Below are 7830 nucleotides of genomic sequence, written 5' to 3'. Positions count from 1 at the left end.
AACATCATACACAGTAACAGCATTGCAAATGGTACAATGAAGAACTGTGAATGATTTCGCTCTTCTCAGCAATATAATGAATGATTCAAGACAATCCCAAAGGACTCATGATTAAAAATTCCATCCATCTCCAAAGAAAGAACTGATATCTGAATACAGACTGAAGCATACTATTTTTCACTTTCTTTTTTGTTTGAATCTTCTTACACAAAACAACAATTGTGGAAATATTTTACATGATTGCACATGTATAACCTATATCAGATTGCTTACTATCTCAGGGAGGGCTGAGGGGAGAGGAGGGATAGAATTTGGAACTCAAAACTAAAAAAAAATAAATAACAAATGTTAAGAATTGTTTTTAGATGTAATGGGGGTGGGGTGTGGGTGTGGATAAAACATTATCTTAAAAAAAACAAAGGGCATTTTATATTTGGGTTGACCAGCAGTTTTTAAATCATGTTTTACAAGATTTTAAAAAGTGCATTGTTTGCAATGTCATAATAAATTAGTATCATTTATTAACAATAAATGAAATTTCTAGTTCAAGAAAAAAAGTAATAGTTACCTCCTACAGTAGATAAGAAGATCAAATGAGACAATATTTTGGGGGTACTTTGCAAGCATTAAATCACTGTGTAAATGGCAGCTAGTATAATTGTTTCCCTCTGATCATGTGTCATAAAAAATCTGTGGTCCTACAGGCATCGATAGTTTAATCACTTTTCTTCTTATTCAAACTGATGTTCAGAAGAGCATAGATGAAAGCAGTATGTTGTAATGGACAGAGAACAGTGTTGAGAGTTGAGAAGACATGGGTTCTCAGAAGCGCTCTAGCTGTGTAAGGGGTGGGGGGAACAACATCTCTCTGCCTCCATTGACTCATGAGGAGTCAAAAATAAAATAAAAATAAAATGAGGAGGTTGGATTTAGTGGCTTCTATGGTCCCTACCAACTCTAAATCTGTGTTCTGATTAAATTAATGTTCATATATCTCTTTTCAAAGCCTCTTCCAGAATTCCAGGAAGGAGGCCTAGCGGGACCAAGTCTGAGACTACAGCAGAAAGTGGTCATCACTGCAACCATCATATCCTACTTAAAAATAGAGAGTTTGTACACATTATGCATGTAATGTATTAAAGAAAATGAGTATAGGAACCCTATGTTCAACAAAGTAATTAAAGTGTGTCACCAAACAAAGGATAGAGTAGGTCATACAAAAGATCATATGAAATAAAATAGTGGATTTTTACCATGCGAAGAGATGAATATATGTAAAATGTAAACGGGAAGCAATTAGCTGGAGGAATGATTTACAGCACATTTCTCTAATAAAGGTCTCCTTTCTAAGTATTTAAAGAATGCATACAGATGTATACTTAATGAACCATTTCTCAATAGAACTCTGGTTAAAAGCTATGTGTAGACATTTCAAAAGATGAAATACACTGTATGAAAACTATGAAAAAATGCTTCACATATGTAATTACTAATCTAGGTCACGAATAATTAGAAAGATTTTTGAATTGGTAATGATAATAAGAAAGGCATCTAGGTGAGGCAATGGATAGAATGTTGTCAGGAAGATCTGAGTTCAAATATGGCCTCAGACATTTCCTACCTGTGGGACCCTGGGCAAGTCGCTTAATTATGTTTGCCTTGGGTTCCTCATTTGCTAAATGAGCCAGAAAAGGAACCGGTAAACCACTATAGTATCTTTGCCAAGAGAACTCCACGGAGTCAGAGAGAGAGGCCAGAGGCAGGGCCTGCATGTGAGAGGACACTGGGGGCAGGGCAAAGCCTTGTGGGATAGCAGGGTGTCCCACCCCCTTTCCAGGCCGGGCCTCCACGCTCAGCCCTGAAAGGACCTCAAGCAGACAGCGCCTGGAGCCTGGAGCCCTGAGGAGTGAGATAGCATCCTCCAGTGCGCAAGAGCGCCAAGGGATGTTTCAATGCCCGTTCTGTGGCTTGGCTGCACTGCAGAGCTCGGTGGGGCACAGCCCCCTGCACACCTGTACCGTTGTGCTTCTGGAGGAGCGCTGTGCATCGAAGGACCCCTTCACCTCACACAAAGACCAATTCCTGTTCCCTGTCTCACAGTGTAGCCTCTGCAGCGATCTGGTGTGTGTGGGCCAGAGCGAAGCTTATTCTCCTTGCAAAGATTTTGCCTCCCCTGTGTTCGGAGAACCTCAGTGCTTTCCCTCAGGAGAGACAGCGAGATGTGGAGGAGAGACGCACTCTGCCCAGAGCTGCCTCTAGGAAGCTTGACGCTCGGACCTCATTGTGAGGTCTAGGCAAGAACAGAGGCCCTGCCCGTCCCGTGCCGTCGTGGTACTTTTCTCCATCTTGGTCCTGTGATGAAGCCCTAAGAGTACATGTGGTTCCATTGTGACTTCTTTTTTTTTTTTCCTTTTGGGGCAATGAGGGTTGAGTGACTTGCCTAGGGTCACACAGCTAGTAAGTGTTAAGTGTCAAGTGTCTGAGGCCAGATTTACTCAGGTCCTCCTGAACCCAGGACCGGTGCTTTATCCACTGCGCCACCTAGCTGCCCCCTTCATTGTGGCTTCTAAAGGGGGATACAGGTGGTCAGGCCCCTCTTGGGGGATGTTTCACACATTGCTGTCATTCCTGTTTTCAACACTGGAAATCAGTGCGGATTCTGGCTTCAGTTGATCTGAGCAAGTCGGCCATCACGGGCCTTTGGGTGCTGCATGGTGCCACTGAGCAGGCAAGCCCAGTACAATCCTCAGGCGTCCATCCACAGGGGCTGAGAGAGAAGAAGGGTGAAGCAGACAAGAGCACCCAGAGAGCCAGAGGCCCCACTCTGCATCTTCGCCTGGCAGGAGAAGCGAGCAAAGGCCTTCTCCAGCAGCCCTAGGCCTATGCCCCCTGTAACCAGACTCTTCCCTTCGCACCCATGATGGGGGCTGGGGGGGCGCCTTTGCTTCTCAGCAGTGGTTGGGTAGAAACTGTCCAGGATGGCTGCCCCTTAGGACATCACTTTCTATCACTTTCTTTTTTTTTTTAGTGAGGCAATTGGGGTTAGGTGACTTGCCCGGGGTCACACAGCTAGTAAGTATTAAGTGTCTGAGGCTGGATTTGAACTCAGGTACTCCTGACCCCAGAGCCGGTGCTCTATCCACTGCGCCACCTAGCTGCCCCAGGACATCACTTTCTATGACCTCCTGCATGTTATTCCCATTTTCATTCATTTGGCTTTTTTAGACTCAGTAGCAATCTAAGCCAGCAGCAGAATTGTGCCAGACTTTCCACAGGCACTGGATTCCATCTTTTTCTCCTCTAGGCCCATCAATGGGGACTGGTGAGGGTCTGTTGGGCCTGCCTTTGTGGCTTGGATGTTATTTGCTTACTGAGAAGTTTATGCTGGGATGGGATCTGACCTATTTTTTTTTTAATTAATAAAATATATTTTTTTCCCATTACATGTAAAGATAGTTCTCAACTTTTGTTTATACAAGCTCTCCAATTTCAGATTTTTTGCCCTCCCTCCCCCCTCCCCTAGACAGCAGGTAATCTGATATAGGTTTTATATATATATATATATATGTGTGTGTGTGTGTGTGTGTGTGTGTGTGTGTGTGTGTTATTTTTATATATATATACATAATAACATTAAACATATTTCTGCCTTAGTCATGTTGTAAGAGAAAAATCAGAGCAATGATGACAAACCTCAAAATAGAAAAACATCAACATGAAAAACAAAAGAAGTAGTATGGTTCATTCAGCATCTATACACCACAGTTTTTTTCCCTGGATTTGGAGATCCTCTTCCATCATGAGTCCCCTGGAACTCTTCTGTACCATTGCATTGGTGAAAAAAATTATAGTCCATCACAGTAGATCAACACACAATGTTGATGATACTGTGTACAATGTTCTTCTGGTTCTGCTCATCTCACTCATCATCAGCCCACGCAAGACCCTCCAGGTTTCTCTGAACTCCTCCTGCTCATCATTTCTTACAGCACAATAGTATTCCATTGTATTCATATACCACAACTTGTCCAGCCATTCCCCAATTAATGGGCACCCCCTCAACTTCCAATTCCTTGCCACCACATAAAGAGCAGCTATAAATATTTTTGTACATGTGGGTCCCTTTCCCCTTTCCATGATTTCTTTGGGGAAAAGACCCAAAAGTGGTATTGCTGGGTCAAAGGGTATGCACAGCTTTATCGCCCTTTGGGCATAATTCCAAATTGCTCTCCAGAATGGTTGGATCAGATCTGACCTATTTTTAAATGGCCCCATGTTTAAAAGTTAGAATGAAAGAGAATGACATGTTTTGCCTAATGGAACCAGATTTAATTCTAACATCGTGTTGTTATTCCAGGTGCCTTATGCAAGCTGCCTGAGTTAAGGGACTTTGAAAATTACAGGTGAAAGAGAACCAGGTTTCAATCCAATCTATGTCCAGTAGGTGGGAATTAAGAAAGAAAACTATCCCACTGGGGGACTTTAATCTTCCCCTCTCAGAACTGTATAAATCTAACCAAAAACTAAACAAGAAAGAAGTCAAGAAAATGAGTAAAAGGAGTAAAATTCTTGAAAAGTTAGACATGATAGATCTCTGGAGAAAATTGAATGGGAATAGAAAGGAATATACCTTCTCAGCAGTAGATGGGAGCTACATGGAAACTGGGCATAAAAACCTTAGAACCAGATGCAGAAAAACAAACAGTAAACACATCCTTTCCAGATCATAATGCAATAAAAATTACATGCCATAATGGACAATTGAAAGAGAGACTAAAAATCAATTGGAAATTAAGTGGATAAAGCACCAACCTTGGATTCAGGAGGACCTGAGTTCAAATGTGGCCTCAGACCCTTGACACATACTAGTTGTATGACCCTGGGCAAGTCACTTAATCCTCATTGCCCCACCAAAACAAACAAACAAAAATCAATTGGAAATTAAATAATCTAATCCTTAAAAAAAACAAGTGGGTCAAAGAACAAATCATAGAAACAATTGATGATTTCATTAAAGAAAATGACAATGATGAGACAATATATCAAAATTTACGGGATGCAGCCAAAGCAGTACTTAGGGGAAAATTTATATCCCTAATGGCTTATATCAATAAAATAAAGAAAAAGTAGATCAATGAATTGGCCATGCAACTAAAAAAAACTAGAAAATGGACAAATTAAAAATCCTCAACTAAACACCAAATTGGAAATCCTAAAAATTCAAAGGAAAGATTAATAAAATTGAAAATAATGAAACCATTGAATTAGTAAATAAAACTAGAAGCTGGTTTTATGAAAAAAAAACACAATAAAATAGATAAACCATTGGTTAATTTGATCAAAAGAAGAAAACCAAATTACTAGTATCAAACATGAAAGGGGTGAACTCACCACCAATGAAGAGGAAATTAAGACAATTATTAGGAACTTATTAAGAATTATTAGGGGGCAGCTAGGTGGCACAGTGGATAGAGCACCGGCCCTGGAGTCAGGAGGATCTGAGTTCAAATCCGTCCTCAGACACTTGACACTTACTAGCTGTGTGACCCTGGTAAAGTCACTTAACCTCAATTGCCTCACCAAAAAAAAAAAAAAAAAAAGAATTATTAGGAACCCTCCCTCATGGAGGTCCTGGCTTAGTGAGCCCAAAGACAAGTATGGGCATTTTTATGAGTAACCAGAAGAAAGAGCCAAGACACCAGGGGGCACGCACTACCTTTGGCAACATGACACAGTGAGCTGAGAACTTGATGACCTCAGTAGCAGTGCCTACAGTTACAATTTTGCATTCTTCCTCAATCACTGAGCACAGAGATGTTGAATGAATGAGCCTCTACAGGTGACAGCTTTCTTTGGTAAGAATACTTGATAAATATTAGCAGCAATGAGAGCCCTTCTTTAGATGTGTTTGGGTCACTTTTTTTTTTTTTTGCAGGGCAATGAGGGTTAAGTGACTTGCAGAGGGTCACACAGCTAGTTAAGTGTCAAGTGTCTGAGGCTAGATTTGAACTCAGGTCCTCCTGAATCCAAGGCCAGTGCTTTATCCACTGCGCCACCTAGCTGCCCCCTGGGTCACTTTTGTTAGGCAAATAGCGTTTAGTGAAATGAGACATTGTTGTTCAGCTGACTGAGAGAAAGAACAACCAGTTTGTGCAAACTGGTGATTGAACATGGCAGATCTTGCCCTGGTCAGTTGGCCAATAAACATTGATTAAGCACCTACTACATGCCAGGCACTGAAGTCAATGTGACAGACTAAGGTAAAAATAAATTCTCCATGGCTAAGTAGAAATGAAATGTTCTGTAAGACTATTTTACTGACTTAGGGGGGACTAAATCTATCGGGGCACCTAATCTGACTGGAGGACTAATTTGGGGACTTTTGACTGGCTGGCTATCTGACTACTATTAACTTAATATGGGCCGTTTATAAAGTTCTACCACACTTGCTTCTCCCAAATTGATAGGCAAAAGATTAAGAAGCCTCTTAATTAAATAATCAAAGCAGAATTTATTTATAAAAATAAATGTAAGAGATAAGGGTTAAGAAATGCAAATTATACAACCTGTCTGCTTTTAATACAATAAGGGCCTTTACCACCTCTTGCCTTAGGGTATGCTCCAGCTTTCCCCAACTTTCACCTTTCTCTCCTTCACTCTGGCTCCCCTGCTTCACTTTTACTGCTCTCTCATTACCATAGCAATGAACCCCTGAAAAGCCCCTTACACTGTACCACTCCTTCCTCTGTCTGTCTCCTCTCTTACTGTCTTCTTAATCTTCTGGCCTCTGTCCTTGCTCTTAGCTTTTTCTCCATCCCCCTTCCTTACGTAGCCTCAGTCTCCTTAGCATCCTTGTAGCAGCCTCCCTGTCTGTCTTCTCCAACCTCTTGATTTTCCAGCCTCTCCTCTCTTAATCTCAAGTGTCCCCCCTTTCTCTGTAACGTAGCCCTTCCTCGATTTCTCCAACCTCCTCTACCATCTCCTGTTCTGTCTGTCTGCTCCATCAGTCTGCCCCCCCTTCCTGTCTGTCTGCCCCCCCCCCGGGTTTTCTCTATCCTTAGCTTTCTCTCTCTCACAGACCTTTCAGCATCTCTAGTCTCTGGAGTCTTTTCCTCTCTTCATCTTTCCGTCCCCTTCAGCATCTCTCCTTTTTCTATCCTCCAAAGCCCCCCTCTTCACCGTCTTCTCCTCTCTCTCTCTCTCTCTCTCTCTCTCTCTCTCTCTCTATATATATATATATATATATATATATATATATACATATATATATCCCTCTAACCCCATAAATCTCAGGCTCCCTGCACCCCAGCACACACCAAGCTAACCCGACGGCCACCCTAGTGCTGTGGGGGAGGTGGGGTGGAACACTGGAGCATCCTGTGTGTACCACACCCAGGGCTCCAGGGGCCTGTGCCCCCTGCTGTGCATCCTGGGACCTCTGCACGGGCTACACCAGAGGCCAGCCTGGACGAGCCCAGGATCTCTAGGATAGATCCTCTCAGGGCAGAGGGAGCTGGGGCTTTTTCCCTCAGCTGTCTGACCTGGTGTCTCATCCAGCCCATGGGACTTTTTGGCTCAGCTGAAGCAGAGGGGGAGGGGCACCAGCCTCTCATACACAGAAAAAACCATGAGGGCCCAAGGCTTTCTAATCTCAGCCCAAAGGTAGGGTAGCCAAATCAAAATAAATTTCCACAGTTCCCTAATAAAGGTTTCATTTCTAAGATGTATAAAGAGCTGGCTCAAATTTGGAAGAATATGAAGAAATCCCCAGTTGATAGATGGTTAAATGGATATGAACAGTTCTCAAAGGAAGAAATATGAGTTTTCAAT

The sequence above is a fragment of the Dromiciops gliroides genome, chromosome 3, assembly GCF_019393635.1.
Source record: "Dromiciops gliroides isolate mDroGli1 chromosome 3, mDroGli1.pri, whole genome shotgun sequence".
In the NCBI taxonomy this organism is placed as follows: Eukaryota; Metazoa; Chordata; class Mammalia; order Microbiotheria; family Microbiotheriidae; genus Dromiciops; species Dromiciops gliroides.
The sequence above is the reverse complement of the archived record's forward strand: the minus strand, read 5'-3'. Positions refer to the sequence as shown.